The 22,865-nt window shown below is 38.8% G+C and overlaps 1 protein-coding gene and 1 long non-coding RNA gene across 3 annotated transcripts in view; one reads left to right on the plus strand and one right to left on the minus strand.

Moving 5' to 3' along the window:
* LOC119652874 (protein suppressor 2 of zeste) overlaps window positions 1–16,454 on the minus strand; it is a 67,231-nt gene extending 50,777 nt beyond the window's left edge. Inside the window, exon 1 of the mRNA XM_038057239.1 lies at window positions 15,685–16,454. The gene's annotated coding sequence lies outside the window, so the exon portion shown is untranslated. The remainder of the gene's footprint in view (window positions 1–15,684) is intronic.
* A 394-nt stretch (window positions 16,455–16,848) lies between these two features.
* LOC119652882 lies at window positions 16,849–17,721 on the plus strand. Of its 2 annotated transcripts, none has more exons than XR_005249611.1 (3): window positions 16,849–17,178; window positions 17,245–17,328; window positions 17,396–17,721. It is a non-coding gene; the product is annotated as an uncharacterized LOC119652882 (long non-coding RNA). The 2 variants fall into 2 exon arrangements; XR_005249609.1 differs by having other exon boundaries at window positions 17,399–17,721.
* Window positions 17,722–22,865: the final 5,144 nt, after the last annotated feature.

Consider the following 22,865-nt stretch of genomic DNA (forward strand, 5'->3'; position numbering starts at 1 on the left):
GGTAACGAAAATGTTTTGCAAATATTTACATAAAAATGTTGCAAATGTGAAAAAAAATTAAATTCTATTTGTAATTGCAGTGAAATATATTAACATATCGTTCCAACAGCAATCATTGTCTAATGTAATGTAATGTACTCGTAATGCCCTGAAAATAGTGCACAATTGGCTCACAGTTATTTATGGCAGAAATTTGATAAGAACAATTAGGGAAAAAAATCATTTGCAATGTTTCTCTCCCCTTAACCGAGCCACTTTTCCAGTCTTGGTTATTTTTACTTCTGATCAATCTAGACCTGCGTAACCTAAATAGTTGACTCAGTTTACTCTTCACTCTCTATTCATACACACTATGGAGTTTGGTCGCTCATCTCCCCAGGGAACTGTCCATAAATCCGACATGCATATTGGATGAGCCATTCAAACAAAAGGGATGACGCCATCCGCTTGTTCTCGTAGAACATCGGAACACTATGAGCAATATAAATGTGATTCCCAGTCCCTGTTACAATACCCATCCGTGGGTAGACGTAGACAAGAGCATTGATAAACCTTGAATGGAAAATAGGAAATGCGGATAAGGTTAAGGATAAGTTCCCTAATCGAATTATTTCTCTAAGGGAACCCTTTAAATGATATGGGCTCACTTGAAAATCTGTCGGATGGTGGCCAAACGAAGATCCAGGGGACGAGGATATACGAGTATTGGCATATGCTTTAACTAATTTGGACGAAGTGGATTATTATTGCTCGTACCTTTATAGAGTGAGGTGTGGACGAAACTTGTAATAAATGTATTGCATTTATTTATTCTATCAGTGAATTTCCAGAAATTGCAAACAGTTTCCAAATGAAAATAAATTAAACCTAAAGAATACTAAATACAAACGTTCATTTGAGCACTGAACTAAAATGAGATTAGCAAAATGCTCCCAAAAACATAAACATCCAAAACGGAATAGACGAATCATTCAAAATGATTGATTTTTGTTTACGCTGAAATTCAGGCGAGCTGTAAACTCACATTTTTTATTTCCCCGACAGAAGCCTCTTTGAATCGTACATTTGATCGTTAGAAGTTGTACTGATGACATCACTGCATAAACTTAATTTTTCGGGTGGGTTGCGAATTATTTTTTTTCAGTTACTGGGAATTATATTTGAAGATATTACGGAATTGGTGAGATGGCATTATGTAAAAAATTCAGAGTACGTAGGATGTTTGAATAAGGTAGTAAGCGCAATTCAGGATGTTTGACTTTAGGAAACTTGTGGGCAACAGTACTTATAAGTCAAGTAAAGTTCATGTGTAGACACTAGCATACTTTCATAGACAAAATATCGTAATAAGTCCGCAGATGTTATTTATGACCATACGCGAAATTTTTTGCATATTTCAAACTTCCGGAATTTCAGAAGAGCGAAGCTAAGAACTATAATATTTATAATACTTATGCGGGCCTTCACGGGTGGTCTTTTTTATAATAATTTTTTTTTGAATATCATCAAGTGAAGATTATACGGGCCTTGGGTCAAAATGTTGCGAACCCCTCTAGTATCCCTTTTTACCTTGAAATTTATATTCCGGGCCGTCAAGGAAACTCCTGGTCCGGGGAAATTTCGACTCCCTTCTTATCAGGCATGTCAGTGGGAGAGTGGAGAGATAAGAAAAGTGCGTCCTTTTCCCAGAGTCCCTAACACACCTATAAAATGCCACCGAGATCTGAACAATATTTTCGGAAGTTCTCCCGTTTGTAGTTTTCTAATTTTTGTAACAATCGAATTAGGTGGAAATTAGACCACACAAGATCATGAAGACATTTCACATGAGGCTGCATATCAAAACCGGTACCTGCACAACAAATAGGACCTGATTTGATTCTAACTATTTGCAATGACCGTGCAGCGTAAACAGTAAAGTGAGACTCAAGTAACCAGCCAATCTAGGTCCCAAACTCCGTTTTTGGATTGTGTAGTGATGTCAGCGCGCTTGAAGACTACCACCTACCTAACTTGGGTTAACATTGCTATAAGGACCTAGTAGTATTGACCATTCAAGTTTGGCTCTCTCATTGCTGCAATTTTGAATATTCGGAGCTAGCGGCAAACGATAGATGAGGAATTCACGAGGGATAACGTCCTCAACAAAAACTTACACCTAACTTCAAATGACATTGAGCACCACATTGATACAAGCCAACTTTCAAAACGCTTCCTTATAATTCTGTAAGTGGCTGAATAACAACAAAACCCAAATAAAAAGTGTAGAGTGCAATACCACAACAATAATATCTATATTTGTGATAATGGTTAGTAATGGACAAAGCAAATAAACAACAAAAGAATAAGAAGTTTATCTTACTCACTCGAAATTATAAAACAATATATACAAAGCAATATATTAATGACAGAAAGGCTACAATATCAGTCAACTGCCTCGTGCTTCATTAATATCATAATTAACCCGCACTGACGAATTAGAAAAAATGTCAAATTGTGGGATGAATACCTGCAATAGCCAGTCCAAAGACTTTATTTAGTATATTGTCGAAGCCAGGTGCTTTGTTATCTCCAGACAAATCGAAGTAGATAATAATTCGTAGCGGACCAGAAACAAATGAGAGAAAGTTTCTTCCCAATTGGTCCGGTCTGTCACCAAATGACTGGCGGCTTTAATACTGAAACAAACAACATGCGGCACTACAATATACTTGACAATCACGGAACAAAGCTTCTTGCTGCAGTAAGAGTGAAAAATGGTGAAAGTTTATCTCAAATAAGTACGTAAGTGCAGTTTCGCCGAAAACACCCTAAAAGAGAAACGTTTGCATACTCTTTTCCCAGCTAATAACCGCTAACCTATTATATTAGCCTGGGTTTATCCCTGTCGCGGATGGTAATCTTGAGGGAGGGTTACCTAACTGACCTATAATTCAGGCTTTCCCTATTGCATACTTTCCCTGGGAAAGGAGGCAAAAAGGATAAGAAATAACTATTCACTCATTAGTCGGGTCCAACAATGCCTTCAAATATTGCAACATGAATAATTCTGTGAACTCTTTATAGAATGATGCTGAAAATTATGAGTGACAAGATTATTGTCGCCTTTTCAAAACCAGCTAACATAGCGGTATGCAAACAAGTGTCACGGATACTCCCCTGGAGTTGTATTTTGCTAGAAACCGATTACAATTCATCCCCTTTTCTTAGCAAAATATAATTGCAACCTCGTGTTTAACAGAGCTTGAATTGAAATAATCTAGCTAGCAAGTCCGACTGATAATAAATGGCTCCCAAATTGGGACGTCAGAACCTTTGATCACTCGAAAGTTGGGGCATAACAAAGTATTCTATATTGACTCAAAAATTCGTATTTCCTTTGTCGAATACAGACGATAATTAGCTCCTCACAGCATTTTGTTCCACGAATACATGTTCATTTCTTTAAGCAATTTCCACCAATATGTATTGACATCGCACGTTTTTCTGCATAGGTTAGCTCTGCCAATCTGCCACCTACTCCTCCTTTCCACATACTCCACATCGTCAGGTGGAATAATAGCACTTGCCTATATATACAATATGCTAGTAAAAGACACACCTGAGGTATCTGTTCAAAGAGGTCTAAAAAAACGAACAACGGCACAGTGCACATCGAGGAGCATGTAAGCTACTTCTACTCATAATCAATTTGTCGCTAACAATAGTGGTTTTTTGTAAGTCCTGCAGTTCCGAAAGTAAATGCTGTGCTACCGTTCGGAACCCAGTTCTGCAATCTAGGCAAGTACTTTCTTGTCTGTTGCGAAGACATTCAGCCTCCCCCGGCATTTACAGTTCTAATATGCATACATCGTTTTCACAAACCCTTATTTGGGGCACATCGACCATGCATACGCGTCATCCCTCTCGGTTTTCGGTAATATACTTTCAGGATTGTTTTAGAAAGCATGTAAATAATCGTCCGATTACATCATCATCAACGGCGCAACAACCGGTATCCGGTCTAGGCCTGTCTTAATAAGGAACTCCAGAAATCACGATTTTGCGCCAAGGTCCACCAATTCGATATCCTTAAAAGCTGTCTGGCGTCCTGACCTACGCCATCGCTCCATTTTGGGCAGGGCCTGCCCCATCTTCTTTTTCTACCATAGATATTGCCTTTATAGACTTTCCGGACTGGCAAAATCATTGTCGTGTACAGTAAGAGCGTTGACCCTATGGTGAGACGTTTCGAACGGGACAGTTTTTGTAAGCTGAAATGGGCTCTGTTGGCTGCCAACAACCGTACGCGGATTTCATCATCGTAGCTGTTATCGGTTGTGATTTTCGACCCTAGATAGGATAAATTATCAAATTCTCCAATTACACTGAAGAAAAAAGCGACACTCGGCGTCCCTTAACTGCAAATCATAAGGAGCACCATTTCTTTACTTTTGAATAATTCATGAAGCATGCAATCGCGGGGAGGAGGGACTCCTAATGGTGAAGAAAGCTCGACGTATATTTGGCACGAATCTTCCCCAGGTAATTCTTTCAATTCATCGTACGATCTATTGAAATGCATGCCAACAGGCTTTGCAAAATAGTGGAGAGTATCTGAAAGAGGGTTAGCTTCGGTACAGACCAAGCTTTCAGGTGATCCAGCATCGATGACGGCGGCAAATCGACACAAATTGTAATATGGGAATGGATTTGTCACATTTTAATACTACCTACAAAAAAGTAGAGACTAAATTCTGTTACAAAGAACATCAGAACTCGTGGACCCAGTACTATGATCCCCAGTATGGCAATAGAAAATCCCCCTTTTTAATTTTGCCAGGTCGTATTTTACATTTTCCACCTGTTCTTTTATTCATATCGATGTTTCCACTTTAAAAAAAAAAAATTATAAAAGCTAAGCTGTATAGACATTCACGCTACTTCGACTCTTCATATATACAGTTTATAGCGGTACATTCTCGTATATACAGGCTACCCCACAATTTAAATAGCATATATGTACACATATTTAGAAGTATGAACCACAGAAGATTTTATAGAAGCAGCTGCTCAAAGGAGATCAGAGCGTCAAAGAGCGTAAAACATCACCTCTCTATCTCTACGCAACTAATTTTAAAATTTTGCTTTTCGTTCTAAAACTTCCAAAAATATTTTTTAAACCATATTTTCCTTCAAATTAAGAAAACAATTTTTTTGAGACAATCAAAACTTTTAAATAGAAAGACTCCTAATGAAAACTATTAAAACAGAAAATACTTGACAACACATTTATGTATATCAAGGTAAAAGAAACTCATCTATAATAGAAAAGTCTCCGCTCGGTAAAATAGTCACAGCCAATATAAATTTTGAGATCAACATTCTATTTAAAAATTGGTTCTTTTGCACTGGTGCCTTGCTATATTGGCAGGCCAAGCAAGGTGGCAAAAGGGAACGTCGACTACACAATTAGGAATGACGTTTCCCTACTGAGTTTTTACAATAGCCTGGAAAAGTAAATGACGAAGTGGTGAGCGATTTTCTGTGTGTTAATTTCCAACACACGCAGGAAATGAAACCAAAATCATAAAATGTTACTTAACTTAAAATTGGTTGAGAGAAAACACCCTTATTTGACCGCTAGTACTTTTTTTGGAGGTAAAAATGTATAGGAGATTAGATATTGTCTTCTATTGATAGTCTAGTCTAAAATTGATAGACTAATAGCTTACTCCAAATTACAATTTTTACTTTTTAGTGTAGATATATATTTCGAGAGCAACTTACCCCCTTCATCAGTACAAAGCTACTCTTTGTACTAAGGAAGGGGGTAAGTTATCTACACTGAAAAACAAAAATTGTAGTTTGAAGTAAGCTACTGCTCTATCGAAAATGTATAGTTATATTATTATTTAAATTTCCCTCTATTTTCCTATTTTTTAAAACTGTTGATATTTTTGGAACTGCACCTTATCATATCGATTTATTTCGTTACTTCATTTAATAATTGCCACTCACTACCCAAATACCTATGGAGAAGTCTGAAATGGATCTATAAAACAGCGAATACAAATACAAAGTAAATACAATTTAAAATTAAGTAAATACATTTTCGAAACAAAGAAATAAATTTCCTGATCCTGAAAAAAAAAAATATATTTTCTGATCAAATAAATGAATTTCCATATCGAATAAATAAAATTCCGGATAGAATCTAGATTTCCAGATGAATAATTATAATTCCTAATCAGATATATACCTAACTAACGCAACTTCCTAATGACTAATGAGCTATCCCTACCATATTTTCAAAAGAAAGGCATACCCATAAATAGAATTAAATCCTTGTCTCCTTTTTTCGCGCTTTTATGTTGTCAGTTGGTCATATCTTCTCCATACATTACTTACGCTGAGTACGCGGGTACTCAAATAAAATACTCTATCACGGTGAAAATAAGTGATAATTATAATCCGAATGGGATTTCAGTTCGGGATCAGGGTAAAATAATAATTTTCCAAATTATTTTATTATTTTCTTGTAACCACATTGCAAATTCTAGATTCAGTTTGGAGTCGAGTCATCCAGCTCTAGCGAAAGTCCTGATAGAGAAAATGGAAGCCTGCAATTCAGTAGCCGCGGTCAGAACAGCACTCCTGCATTAAACAGCAAACTTGCTGTTACAGCAAAATACGTTTTGAATAGAAACAACTCTTAATCTCATTATACGAAGATGGAAAAACTATTTAGGAAGTAACATCAGCAGCCAGAGTTCGGGGTCGGCGTCAACAGTTATTTAGAGTTGTTTTGATAATCAGGAAACCGGAAGCTGGGCGCTTCAGGTATGAAAGGTTTTGTTTGCAGAACTATAGTACGTAGATTGTTACGTATACGCATTTAGCATGTCAGACTGCTCACTTTAGTGTGATATTGATGATTGCAGTAAATTTACACAGTAAAGGCAATTTTGAGCTACTATAACTTTGTTAGTAGTAGTATGATTTTGATCAAACTTGGGGGATAACATGCTTCATATTGTATTCTATACTACTACAACACACTTCTATAACTCTAGGATAAACTTAAGGGGGGTATTGCTCAATTTCCCCAAAAATAATTTAATATACTTTTGTTAACTTAAATTGAGCAGATGTCGATATGGAGAGTATTTTGAGGTCTGGACACCATATAGATGCAGCTTCTTGATTTTCAGATTTTTCGGTTGGGTGGTTTCTGAGAATGAGTCCGTTAAAGAAACCATCACTTCCTACCCCTTCCACTCCCCGCCTTTCTAACAAACTAACTAAGACCGGCTCCGAAAAGTACTAGTCGAGACCTTTCTTTCGATATCCAACATGGCTATATTCGGTGAAAAAAATGTTTACACCCCCCTTTGCATGTATGGGGACCCCCCCCCCTGCTTAATCTCAACGTTGAAGGATATCACTCACTGCATGTCTGGGCGTTCACAGTTCCCGCCTTCTCACCAAATTTCATGTCAATCGATAAAGCCGTTTCTGAGAAATGTGCGTGTGACAGACAGACATTAAACCGATTTAATAAGGTTTTGTTTTGCACACAAAAATGATTGTGTTGCAAACAAAAACACGCGGAGGATGTTGGCTATTGAAACTGACTGATGATATCCAGGAAAACATCAAAAAGAAGAATTTCGGGAGCACTCTAGATGGTATCCGACGTGTGGGGCCGATATAAACAAGATTTGTATTAATAAAGGTTTGCACAAGTTGAAAATAGCACTAAAGTTGGCGTAATTCAAGCAAAATGGGTTGTCCATTTTCGAAAAGAATACGCCGTCGAAATTTTCAGATGTCAACAGCGGCAAAAAATTATTTTCATCGACGAATACGGTTTCGCAAACACGCCAAACCAAGGGAATTTTGCAGCGAGGTGGTTTAAATTTACTTTTTTTGCCACCATGCTCCGCAATGTCAAACCCCATTGAAAAAATATCTTCAAAGGTTAAGGGGCATGTACTTCAAACATTGGCAGATATTCGTCGAAATTTCGTTCTCACAAACATAATTGGAGAAGGAGTACAAATGATGTACTTGATATGATTATATTGCTTCTTGCTTCTGCTGCAGGTAGATCTGTTGAGAGGGGGTAAATGGGTAATAAGGGGGCCCGCATAATTTTTACTTCAGGCCCGTATAATTTTCACCTCGGGCCCTGTTTTCCGGCGAAATTTTGACCCCGGGCGCGAAATTTCTCTCTACGGCCCTGGTTGCAGGACAAGAATTCTACTAACTGATATGGCCTGTAACCTTTATTAATTTATGTATATGATTGGAATTTTATTTATTCATCTAGAAATGAACATATTTATTGGACCCGGAACATTATTTATTTGATACAGGAATTCATTTATTTGATCGAAAAACACATATTTTGTCGGGAAATTTATTTCCTTGCCTCGGAAAAATATTTACTTGACCGTTATATAATAGCGTCGGCCAAATAAATGAACAGCATAATTGTATTTTACATGTAACTTATCTTCACATATTAGTATTACCACAACGTAAACCTACTGACTACCGACCGACAAATTTTCCGCCATATAAGAATCACCCACATTGGGCGCATATTTTGAATTGTTGAATTTTCTTTGTAAATTACACATTATTTTTGTAGTTTCATAATTTTGAAGCAAACATTTTTTTACCAACCTAGCTAAAATGACAGACAGGCTGAACGAAAAGACTCACTGCGAAACTCTTTTAAAAGCCTTGACTTTTGCTTTTTATGTCCAATGATATGTAATTTTCTTTTGGTTTATCACTTCCAAACTGGTACTTGTAATCGGGTGTAGTGCGCTTGTTGACAATATATTCACTTTTACGGCGTCATCATTTTAATTGGTGCAAATTATCTCCAGGGGGTGTGTAAAGGCTAATTCCTTTTTATTAGAAAATGTGAATCCCCTCAAACCGAAACTAATCGAATCTGAAAAATCAATTTAGGAGGTAAAATGTGGTTTCTCCACTTCACTTTGAACCAACATCCCACGGAAGCACACTGAGTCTCATAAACATACAATGCCTTCTACCCATGTCAAATTGTATTCAGCCAGAAAATCAAACAATACCGGTCGAACCTGCATTCCCGATTTTATGGGTTTACAGCATCTCCAAGTGAGTCAATAAACTTGTCAATAAAAATATTATTAGACGGTCAAATACACATCGAGTAGAGCATTACATTTTAATTATTTTATGGGATCGTTAATATACTGCGTCCCAACATCCCAAGCACCACCGTTCTCTGATTATGACCTATTCATTATAAGTCAGCGGCTACAGCCATACATACATGCATGGAAGTGCGCACACACTCCGGCAGTCACTCCGAAAGACCATTTCCATCATTATCATATGAACGCGATGCTAAAAGCCCAAACAAAAAAGGAGACCGTGATGCAAAGGCGATGTGTGCTTTACTTGCCAATAATCCGCTGTAAACAAATATTACATAATCCAAGCAACAAAAAGTTGTGTTGAAAAAAATTCAGAGGTAAACAAACAAGAAGAGTTGCGGTTATCAGTTGATGTGGGCAAGAGGGACAGAAGACATCATTAGTCGTGAAAGCATGGATTAGTGAGGAAGAGAGCCACACAATTATAAAACAACAATAAAAACAGAAAAAGAGGAAAACAACTGACGGCATTCAAGTTGGCATTCACTTCCAAATGACAAATTTAAACGAGCGCACTACCCGAAAACAAATTCGTCGATAGTGAAGGCAGAGGAGCGAGTAGGACAGTGTCAGCAGAGGCTTCACGGGAGGAAACAAGATGGCGTCCGCAGAAGAATTCGAGAGCTGTCAGGGCTCTCGCTCTCCGCTCAACACTATCGCGCCACACCGCAAACAACGCGCTACACCTAACCTCCTAAGCAGCCCCGTTTTCACCTTGTTTTGCCGCCGTTTCTTTGCGCCTCTCTCTCACCCACACCGCCGCGCCGCACCGTAATGTCGCATCATCCCATGCACACGTGTCAGCTGTTTGTCAGATAAGTTTGATTGAAATCTATACAATATTTGATTATTCCAAGTATGTTGTGCGCGCCGAGTGAACATATGCACGTATGATGTAGTTCGTGCGGTGTATAGGTGTGACAATTAATATACAAAGCGCGCCGCAGACGGACGCTACTGTACACAGTCAACTTCAGATGGTGTGGGAGAGCCGGCTTGGCACGAGCTACAAGAATTTTCTTAGAACCGAATGGGAGCATGACGTGAACGAGCGACGCGACGCTCGCGATGACAATGAGGAAGTGAAGTAGCGGAGCCGCTCAAGGAAGTTAAATTTTAATTGACAGTAGCCGACAAGGAATGCCAGCGTAAGTGCGGGGGGCAATCGAATTTTCTGGGAGTACGGTGGTCGGAGGCGCCTTGAATTGCGTTGGCTTTAATATGTAGGTTGCTCTGGGGTGAGTAATTTGTATTTTGGTTATTAAAGCAAACATTTCTGAAGGTTGAACCCTGGTGACCATAACCAACATTTTTAATGTAGCTCAACTACCGGAGTACCTGGGAACTTGGTCCTCATATTTGCTCCTCTATTTTTCTGTGTTCTTTATACATTATTTGGTGTTATTATTTTAAAAGCGCATTTAAGCATCTATTTCTCTACGAAATTGCTTGCAACCAGAGAAAGAAAAGGCTCCCAAACTTGGTATGAAATATTTTGATTAGTCCCCGACTATTGACACAAGAGTTAGGCTCTAGCTATAGCCTTGTAGAAAAATTTTCCAACACGTTATAAAAGGTAAGCTTAACCTATGAATCAAAGTACGTAAATTTCCATATGCAACGATTCCAAAGAAAAACAAAAAAGAAAACATTTTTTCCGGACAGGAATTCCTGTCAAAAAATCGTAAACGCTTTTATCACCATTCATGTATTCAATTCTTTTCCTCTTAGATCAGATTTTAATTTTTAAATCCACCATGCTGGTATCAAGCTCAGGCCAAGAAGGGGTTTGAGGAAATGTGCTTTGTACTATACTCAGTAAACCAAAAATAAAATGCTGATTAGAGAAAGGATAAAAAAAGTATAGTTGGAGTTACTCCACTATGTTAAATCCTACATTATCTCCCTTTGGGACAGATCCCGCGACAAGCCAACCAAGAAATTGCAAAGAAGAAAAGATTTTACTTTATAAAAAAATAATCTGAAAAGGTCACAGCACACAGGAATATAATGGAGGTAACCAATTTCTGTAAAGACACAATCCTTATCCGGAGATTTGAAAAAGAAACATTATCATGAAGTAATAGCACACCTCAAGGAATCTTTCCTCGTCGCTTTACTGTAATGCTCCGGCGCAACCGCCGTAGTAATTCTCTGTCATAAACCGCATTTACAACTGTATTAGCTATAGTTTTCTGGTCCTCACGGCAGATCTCTTGTTATAATTTCTTCAGTTTTTACTTAACAATCACTCAACACGATATTCTCCAAAAATTAAGTATTTTCTGTGGTAGTCACTGTTATACAAGGGAAATAATAGTGGCCCTTTCTTCTATTTGTTTTGACGTAACACTACCTACAGTCAGGAATATTAGAACTTCGACTTTAGCCATTATTAAAAACGACTCGATTACGAAGTGCTCTCAAAGGTAAAGTAGCCAACGCAATAAGTGGAAACCTCTCACACTACATTCTGACGCCACTATTATTTATTATGTGCGGCTAAAAATTCATACACCCGTCAATGTATATTGAGCGCAACGCTGCTTTGTCCTTTTTCTCCAAATCCAGAGATATTTGACCGATGTCTGACTTGGCTAGCGAAATACTGATACTCCTTCACCTGAATCGGGATTTTGCAGTTACTATCCTACCAGAAACCGACTCCCAGATAAAGAGAGCTTGCCTTGCGATAGTCGCCAGCAAGAGCCCGACATCAAATTCGTCTCTAGGATTTCAAGGATGCAAACAGCAGCGCCACAAGAGGGAGAGGAGTACTTTCCACCCTCCGCCATTGCTGGAAACCTCTCTCAAGTTGAAGAAGTCTTGACGCCTTGATATCGTTGTGGAGGAACAACGCGCACATTCCAGCTTTCCTTAGGCAGAAGTCGCAGCCGTGAAACCTTTTAGTTGCCTTTTAAGGCAAGTACGTGTCCGGATAGCTGAGCGATTAGAGCACTAGGCTGTCGTACGGAAGGTCGCGGTTCAAATCTCACTGGTGGCAGTGGGATTTGTATCGTAATTTAACGTCGGATACCAGTCGACTCAGCTGTAAATGAGTACCTGAGTGAAATCAAGCTAATAATCTCGAACGAGCGCAATACTAACCTCATTGCCTCTTGTAATGTACCGTTACCGTCTTGAATGAAGTGCCCTAACACACTTCAAGGCCCTGATCTAATTGGAACGAGCCCTAGTTTCTTGTAGAAAATATACAGAGCGGCTACTAGTCAGAATAATATATATGTCTGTAGACTTTTTTTTTCATTATTCCTTCGCCGATTTACAACATTTGCGTTTCTCACAGAATAAACCTAGTTGAGTAATCGACTTGAATTTGGTTGAGTATCAGCGCCAACATAAACGAGTCTCCAGTGGCATTTCCTCTGGCATCGTCGCATGCAACACATATGCTACTAATTTTTCTGACTAAAAAATAGACGACTTGCGGTTTCGCCCAGGCCAGAGGCAACTCATCAGTCATTGCCTCTGCCCTTCGAGCAGCGTAAGCAAAGTGGGTACTGGAGGTTGCATTGCCCCTCCCCCTTTTTTTAAAAAAAGAAATTAGTCAGTCTCGTCCGACTAGGCCCTGAACTTATCGGCGCTTTTTAACAGGAATATAATTCATACCCATGGCGTGTTATGAATTTATATGTGTACAAGGGGCCAAAAACAACACCATCAACCACTTCGGCCACACTGTTCCTAGTGTAGAAGGAGCGTATGATTAGTTGCTTCTTCCCTAAACGAAACCGCAAGTCATTTTTTATTTTTTAAATTTGGGCTTTTGTTCAGAACAAAGGGGTCCGTGGACCAATAAGCGAGAGAGAAAAATTCTTTCCAATTGGGCCGGTCCGCAATTAAGAGGATTGTGAACTCAGGACTCCCTCATATTCTTAAAAAAAAATCTGACTAGATATTCCTCCGAAGACTGCCACAGTGGCTTCTTAAATCCCTAAAATCCTCCCTCGTTATGAAATGCAAACTGTCAAGCTTTAATGGCGGCTAGTCAAGTGAGAAACCTAAAGGTACAAATTTATAGTAAGGATAGACTCAAACTATTTATCCGTTGTTAAGGTTTTAACGAGAAGCCCCGGTAAGTGAACCAGTATAGCTGTGTAAAATCTAAGAATTATTCTAACGACTTTTTTTTTTGATAATATTCTTCGTTGATCTATTGACCTTCCGGAACGAACTTGTAATGCACCACACCAAAAATATCAAAAAAGTGATCACCATTTTCACTTTTAAGCGATTTTTGCGTTTTTTCATTGTATTCGCCGCATTTGTGGGAACAAATGAGCTTATGGGCTTGCTTCATTCTCATAGAACCCTATTTTATCACCAGTTACAATGCATTTCATGAAAGCGGCATTTGAGATCCCCATGGAGACCAAATTCTGGTCTTTAGAATGAATCTTTCGGAAGCATATCCTATACATAATTTGTGGATAACAATCAGATCGAATCTCAAGCTGGAATAATGATTTTTCAAGTCCAACTTCCTTCACTTTTTAGGATTATGTGGTAAAGAGAACTTTATTAAATTCGTTTTACTGTCTGTTTGTCCTTCTCACGGACTTACGAGGCTCCAAAACAGTTCCTACTGTTAGCATGTCCATGGGCAACAGCTTGATTTCCCAATATGAATAATAGTGGTTGTGTTTACGGTTCTTTCGTTCAGTTTGTTGCTTCATGCACAGCAAAAAGTTTTCCATTTCAATGCCACTGGCTCAACATCAAATATAACCAGGACAAAGATTCAAGGTCCAAATTTATCGGTTTCACGAAGTTCCCGAGAACAGTATCGCATGAAGGATATTTCTAACTTTACCGTCAATTCGTTATAAGTAACAAATCAAATGATCTCGGGAATCCGCTTCTACCGTCCCCATCCCACACTGTTTGCTTGCGAGAACAGTTGTAACATCGTCGTTTTTCTTGTTCATATTTAAATTTAATTGCACCTCATCTTGATTTCTCATTTTTGTAGGTTTCATGGACTATGTTCCGGCTTTTCAACTGCTGAGATTTTATGTAAAGGATCTCTTATAGCAATTTTTAAATTTTACATGATCTTCGTAGTCTCAAATTTGGCATAATTTGCCACATTAAATTTCTTTCAGCCCCACCAGTTCAAGCTTTCTACCACTTATGTCCATTTCTTAAGGATAATTGATGCGTATGTTTCCTTTCTGTAATTCCATTTTGAGTAACAACCAAAGCTAGCATGAATTTTCCCAAACTTGCCTCAGTGCAATTAAGCAATTTTTCTTTTGGAAAGCTATTTTCTAGATGCGATGGCTTACTGGTTCGAGCGGTATCATAGCGGAAGATTGGAGTTCAATCTCACTAGTGATTACAATCTTGAATGAAGTGTATTAACACACTTCAAGGCTTAGATCCAATTGGACGATTATTATTATGTATTACTATTTTCTAGGTTTTTGCTAGACTCTATCAATAAGATGTTGTTACTTACCTGATGCAGTTAGTATGGACTATGTGGATACCCAACACTCCTTATATGGAGAAGTGAGCACTATACACACGTCCTACTTCAGCCAAGGTTTATTAAGTCTTAGCTGAAGCTACTCTACAACAATCACACTAACCAAAGCTAAATTCATCAACTCCCAGTCTTTCTTATTGTAATTAAATTATTACAGCTAATGAATACAATGCAAGCCCAACAATGTAAAAAATTAAAGTTTTATATTTCAGCCAGGCATTCTACTTACAATCGAGTTTAAATACAAATTAACCCAAACCTCCAATAAATTCAAATAACGCAAAAGTTGGTAGTTCTACATACAAAACTAATTCCAATCAAATCAGCACAAAATAATAAATCACAAAAAGCCATGTGAAAACTGAACAGAAAAAAAAAATAAAGCCCGAGCGTCACATGCATGCAAATGTGATGTCAATCGTGTGGCGTAGTGCGCGCGGCGCATCATAAACCGACCGGAAAATCTCGAAATCTATAATTCGCCTCTGTCGCAAAACTGGTATGTATTAGGCTGTGGCAACGACGAGGGCAACGTAGCGAAACGCACTAGCAGCCAGAAATTCCGCACTCTAACCTAATTGGATCGAGTGTAATGATGAAAGTGTGGCAAAACCTAGAATTGCAAGTCTCTCGAAAATTTTCAGACAAAAGCAACATTTGATACGTTTTAAATTTTCAGGAAAAATATTCGAAATACGGGCCGAAGTACCATTGAACCCTGTGCCTCGTAGCTAACGATGGGAGTAATAATTGAAAAAGGCGCGCAATGCCTCACACAATCAATCTAAAAGCTTTAAGTTTACCAGAGGGAGCATGGTCAGAGGGGACGACATCCAAACTTTGCTAACATCAAAAGTCAAAGCCATCTGAAGGCGCCCTCTCACCCCTTCGCCCCCCTGGCAGTGATTTTCAAGCAGAAGATAAACACCGAGCAGCATGCAACTGTTCTGTGAAAGAAACCCGGTTACTTACACATAATGGCTTGACTTTTAATCCAAATATCCAAACGGGACCGCAGTTCTTATAAAGAAGACTCCAGAATAAAGTTCAGTTCTTTTGAAACGTACTTTCACGAATACATCACAAACCACTCACACCAGCAAACGTACCCATCGGAAAAAATATCTGATTCCAAGCAATGCCCCGAACTACCCGCAGATACTGTCACGAATTGCACTCGGCTCGTTTTCGTGTATCTTTTCTAGTAGAAGGCGCGCATACCTTATTAGGCGTAGTTCCACGAACGACCACTAGAGTGCCTCGCGCTCGCAAACACTGCAACCGGCCACGACGAAATTGCGCAACATTCGCACGCACGCATACCAGTGCTCTCCTATCTACACTTGACGCCGACGGAATTCCAAAACATGTAGTCTTTCGAATGTATTTGTGGTCAGCTTACCTACACATTGCCATCCGCCGTACCACATATGAGAGGCGAGCAAGAAGAAGACACGAAAATTTTTCAAGTCGTAGCTCGTGAAATTTTCTTGTCGATTGGGTCAACGAAATTTACGATTTCATCGCAAGTGCACCAAGAAAACTCGAATTTTTATATGAAATCACGTCCACACTCACGAACTTATCGATTTTCCCGAGCACTGTTAAAATGTCGCCTCTTCTTATTAAAATCACTTAAATCTGACTTTGTATCTTATTCTCTGGGAACTGTTTCTTAAAAAACGGACCGGCGACACGCAGCCCGTCCGATCAACACGAACTCTATTCCTCGACTAACATGAAGTTGTGCAACTACATTTCCCTCAGTTTTATCGACCCCGCCTAAATAACCGCGCCTCCATGTCACGTACTCCGTGCTGATTGGCACACACCACGGTGACGTCACTCGAAGCCCGCCGAAGCCACACGAACGATGGACGACACTGTCCATTTTGTTTGTGTACCCCAACGGTAGTTGTTGTTGGACGGTGCGTTCGGTATTCGAGTGTTCGTTCGGCCGATTGGAGTGGGGCCGAGTTACCTCTCGTGCGCTATGCGCGGTAGAAAAAAAGAGAGCGTCGGTGGAATCAAGGCGCGATTTCTATACCAAACGACCCCAGCGCTCCCAGCGGGCATTGAAGTTCCGATAAGATTGTCTTTTGTTTCGTGTTTTGCGTTGGGTGTGAGAAGATCGAATTGGCAAGTTTCTGGTGTCTGAGTAAGAGGGATGGCAAACCAACCCTATTCCCGCGTTTAATAACGAGCTGTAACCCCATTCAAGGCAGATTGAAGGGCTTCGGCGAGCTACAACAACTTCCAACTTCAAACAACCTTCTTGAGACTAAATTGCGTCGCTACGTGTTCGGATTGTAGTCGGCGCTCTCCCTATTCGACATTTTTACGATTTGTTCCGTGATGCGGGGAATCTCAAAAGTTCAACGTGTTTGGCGACTTTAAGTGCGTCTCGCGCGTTTTCTTTTGGAGCGGCGCGTCTTTTTCGGCGGCTTGGCAACAACGCGTCAAGTGGTCGTAAAATTCACATTTCCCTCTTTGAATGATTCGATAGTAAAATTTTTTATTGTGTATTTTTAGACGATAATGCAGAAATTATTGGGGAGCCAGTCTGGCATTAAACGCATCGGTTAATCGAGGAAAGACGTTTCTTGGCTGCTTAAGGTTAGAATTTTGTATTTATCAAACAGGTTTACCACGAAGTTGTATCCAATAATGAAATTGTTAATAGCAGGTCCGGCTTACATGGCCATTACCCAAATACAGGATCACCGTAAATCTCCTATTGAACGCTAAAATGCTTCTGTTACATATGCCTAATTGAGCGGCTTAACCGTGGGAGTTAGCTACGGTTGATCCCTTAAATATAGCATTATATCTACCGCATTTAGTTTGGAAATAGCTTTCAAACAAATTATCACTAATCTTTTTAAAATTACAAATAGCAAGATACTGCAAATAAAGCTTTGAAGAACAACTGAAGTGAGCAACGTTTCACGCTTATAAACCCACATTGGGCGCATTACGCACAAAGTGAAGTAAGGTTGAATTATTATGAAAAACTCTTGAAGAAATAAAGAAATTAATACGAATAAAATGAAATTCATTCGATAGTTAGACGTAAACCCGTAAAGTGTATCTTTTAAAAACCTTTGGGCGTATCTGACTTATGGTGTCAATTTTGGAGCCACACGCTACAAAAAAAAACAAATGCTGCAGTGATCTGTCCTCACGCCAAAGCCCTTTGGCCTATCGAATACGGGTTGTGATTGGTTTCTGGAACGGGCGTACGTTCGTCGACAACGGTAAAGAAGGCCCCCAGAATATTCACTTTCGCAACTCGATCGAGAATTTTAACAATATAAGCTGGACACTCTGAGCCTAAGCAAAGTGAGATGGTGGAATTTTAGAGTACTCCTCTCTCTTTTGCCACACTTATGCTAATGTGCTTTTGTACTCTTGGAAGCAACGTGGTGGCAGACACGAATCCGTTGTCGGGTTGTTTATGACGGCTACTGCAATTATGATAGATTTCTTACTGCAAGATTCCAGTTATGGAAGATAAGGAGCATCGGAAATATATAGTGATATGCACTAACAGAGACTTCTGATATACTGGAGAAGGCTGCTTTCTCCGAGCAATTGATCTCAGTTCAGGAGAGGCCAAGGTAGGTTTTTTCAACATTCTATTCACATATTTGGAATGGATGGGGAAACATTTTCTTGGCGATGTCGGTGGAAGGTTTATGCATTTCTGGAGCTTTCACAGCATCGGTAGCACATTATTCGAGCACAGAGGCTGCTATAAGGTCAGTTGCGTAATGCGTCTGTAACATCACGTAGGATTAAAAAGCTGCCACCCCCTGAAATAGTTGCAATAATTCAGAAAAACATCAAGGAACACTTTGAAAGGTTCATCAGCAAACAGCAGATTGATCACATTAATATTTTACAAATCATTTTGGAATAGTGTGCGGAGCTAAGATCTTCGCTTCACCTAACCATCATTGATTTCGAGAAAGCTCTCGATACAGTAAACAGGGAATGTATTTGACATGCTCTTCACAGGCGGGGCATTGTGGAGAAACTTATAGCTATTATCAGAGCGACAGATGACGTTGAATATCATATTCTGCACCGACGTAAAATCTCGGAGGAATTTGAGGTCGAAAGCGTAGTCCGGCAGGGTTGCATCTTGCCACTGATATTATTTCTTGTTGTTATCGGTGACGTTTTTCATGCTACCTTGACGGTGAAGGTTCCAGTGGACTATGATATCTTTCTTCAAACACCTCGACTACGTGCGTGACATCTGTTTGCTCTCTTCCGAATCATAGAAGTTGGCCAAATGATGATGGATTTGGAATAGGGGCAAGTAGCGTTGGACCGAAGATAAATACCAACAAAACCAAAGGTGTAAGTTTGACGGGCTATTACACCCAAGGACCGAAAATATTAACTAATCTATCCAATCTAATATCTAAGAAGCGTGGTTTGTGACGATGGTAGCATCGAACTGGATGTTCCCCGACACACTAACAGCGTTGGATTCGCCTTCGCTGTCTTGTTTAAAATCCGGAAATGCAATTATTTTAACACCAAAGTCAAGGATGAAGTGCTCTAACACACTTCAAGGCCCTGATCCAAAGAACTTAGTCAGCGCATAGCTCTGCCACCTGTAGGCTATGAAATCGGAAGGTGGAAATGGCAGTGGATTGGTCAGATATTAGAGAGGGGCGATGATTGCATTGTTGGCTATGCCAGGCAGTAGAAACTACTCTCCTAAAATGGCTGACGTATGGGTCGCTCCAAGGACACTTGACGCGGAAAGTAGAGGAAGAGTACGGACGTTTGGACAAGTCGAGGAAGGAAGTGAATCACATTACAGTGAAACGCAAGCGTAGAAACTGTTGACGTGCTATACCCCACACGAGGGGAGGGGGATAACTTGCACTCATATATAAGCCATATAAGCTTCAAGTAAACTAAGGATCTAAGAATGCACAAGGAAAATATTTGTGTAGGCAATTGTACTGAGCCCGAGTTATATTCGTAACACAAAATACCTGTCACCTGTCAAATACCCTTTTGAATGATTTATGACGTTCCGCGTCGCATTTCATATTTTATTTCAGAAGGTCCTAGAAAACAGGTCTTGTATTATCAGCATACATTACTTAATTATGGAATTTTTCTGAATATCCACGAGACGCACTACTCTATTTAAGTAAATAGCTCGGGGCAATATGTTCCAATTATATCCTTAAATCGCTCGAAGTGTGTCTTCGAATCCTTATTTCATGAAGAAATTAGTTCACTTAATTAAGTCATTTAAATACGGGTTACCGGTCTCTTCGGTCTCGCGAAAACATTATTTGTTAATAGTCAGTATGCAGGATTAGAAATCGAAGAAAGAAAAGTGCTGTTAGTGAAGAACCAGCGACCAATAAATCTAAAAATGAGTGGAGATAGGGTAAAATCCCAAGTAAAAGAATTGATAAAATTATTTAGAATTTAATAAAATTTGGACATTAGATTATTCACATTCCGAAAAATGTTTGAGAATTTTTGAAAAATTTAAGCTAATAATAAAGGAGTTACGCGACCATATTCCGCTTGAGGTCGTAACTAGAGTTCTCCAGCTGCGGGCCGTGTAGCGACTTCAATTTTTATCTAAAACAAAAAAAAATTTTTATTTTTACATCACTAACTGATTTTCTCAAAATATGAATATATGAATATGTAACTGAAAATAGTCAAACTTAACAATTTTGCAATTGTTCAGTATTTCAATTTTCACCATTTTTTAAGGTTTTGTGTAAAACAACGCGGGGGTCTGAAAAGGGTCAGTTGATTCAAGGACGCGTTCTCAGAAACTGCCCAACCCAAATATTCGAAAAGAAATATAGTGGTCGATGCACATGGTGTCTCGGCCACAAAATCCTCTTCATACCGATACCTGTTTAAATAAAATTAATAATAGTATATTTCCACATTTATTATAAGTATGTTTTCCAGAAATTGAGTGGGGACCCCCTTGACTTTATCCTAGAATAATCAATGCAGTAATATAGGCTATGCCATAGAGCATAATACTACCAGTTTGGTGGAAATCGTACTTTTATTAACAAAGTTATAATAGGTCGTATTTGTCACATTGGTGCAAATTTCTTTCATTCTAAGTTTTGAATGTCAGTATCATAATAAAATGAATGGTTTGACAAACAAAGCACATAAACATTACAAGCTAGGTACAAACGAGATGTTTCATATCTGAAGCGATTAGCTTCCAATTTCCTGACTTGTTTTTCATAATCTTACCTGCGAAATTCTGTGTGACGATGAAATCATTAGTTTTAGAGTTAGAGTTTCCGCAGATGTGAAAAACGTAATTATTAGAAAAATGATATGAAAAAAAGGTAATTGAAAAATCCCCTTTCGGGTGACATTTATCACTTGATTCCGAACAAAACAGTTACAACAAATATAAATGCACTCGTACGACATAAGGAATACGCCATTTGAAAACTACGGGTGTAAGCCTATCTGCAAACCAAGAATTGGTAAATCCATTTATAAGACTATTTTTAAATAGAAAGATGTTTTGTTTCTTGCACATACCCATAAGAACAATTTTCAATAAAACACAAGAACAAATAATTTAAGACAGAAATCCGTTATTTGACAAGTTCGAACGTTTCTAACGTCCATACATGCATACCTATTTAATCACAAGAAAAATCCTATCAGTAAAAAGAAATGAAACCTTGAATCCTTGTTTTCTTATAGATTTCTGCAACATTTCTCGGAAAATAATGTTTCGAAATAAAGAACAAGTTCGAAGTAGCGAGCAGGATCTGTTTTATTTTGTTCGCTATTTTTAGAGGCAACTTTATTCGAAGGAGGCAATGAGAGTCAAGTTTACCGCTAGTTTCCCCTGAAATCAATGGTGGTAATTCGAGCTTTGTAGAGGGAAAGCCGGGTTTTTTGTTGTCTTAAAAAAAAGCGGAATGTATTAGATATTACGTGAAATTTATAAACATCCATCTGCTATGCGACTTTGATTCCTTAAAATAAGTTAAACTTTTCGTTCAAAAAAAGTAAACTCGCTTTTTTTTAAAACAACATTTGTATGTAATTTTTTCGAAACTAATTAACAAATTCGCTTGAAATTTTAAGCTCGTATTCTGTACATATGTAGCTATCACCCTTACTACAATCAACTTAAAATATAAAATTTTACAACTTCTATCCGATAAAACAGTTGATTTTGCTGATTTTTCTTAAATCTTCCGCCATTTTGTTGTTTTTGTATAAAAACAAATTAGTTGTTTTTGCATAAGCCCAAATTAGTAGGGACGATAGCCCCTTGTTTACTGATCATAAATCTTTTTGATCTTTTAGTTTCACACCATCTGACTAACTTTGTTTGAAAGCATTTTTTACAACATTATAATTAATTACTGGGAGTGTAAAATTATTAAAAGTATACTAAGTAGAGTAAGTAAGAGCATACTAATGTGATCCAATTGGAATTAAATCATTATGTACAACGTAATTCGCAAGATTAACTTGTTTTTTGAGACCAAAAGGTGGGAAACTCGAAACGTCTCACCATAGGGTCAAAGCTCCTGCTGTACAAGACTATGATCTCGCCAGTCCTCATGTATTCCTCGGAAACTTGGGTTCTTAGCAAGAAAAATTACGTACTCTTGGCCGCGTTCAAGAGAAGAACCCTCCGAAGAATTTTTGGCCCCCTACATGAGGATGGACGATTCCGTAGCCTACACAATGACGAAATCTATGAGCGATACCATGACCGTCCGGTTGTGGATAAAATCCGGCTCAATAGGTTACGGTGGGCGGGCTACTTCATCCGTATGGATGCGGATGATCCCATCCGGAAAGTCTATAAGGGCAATATCTATGGTAGAAAAAGAAGATGAGGCAGACCCTGCCTAAGATGAAGCGATGGCGTAGGTCAGGACGCCAGACAGCTTTTAGGGATATCGAATTGGTGGACCTCGGCGCAGAACCGAGATGTCTGGAGTTCCTTATTAAGGCAGGCCTAGACCGGATACCGGTTGTTGCGCCATTGATGATGATGATGAAAAGGTGGAAAAATCCCTCAAGGTAAATCTTTGCGTAAGAACTCATTTAGAGTGCAAAGAGAAACAATCAACTCGAATTGCTAGAATATT

Source organism: Hermetia illucens, chromosome 1 (assembly GCF_905115235.1).
Source record: "Hermetia illucens chromosome 1, iHerIll2.2.curated.20191125, whole genome shotgun sequence".
In the NCBI taxonomy this organism is placed as follows: domain Eukaryota; kingdom Metazoa; phylum Arthropoda; class Insecta; order Diptera; family Stratiomyidae; genus Hermetia; species Hermetia illucens.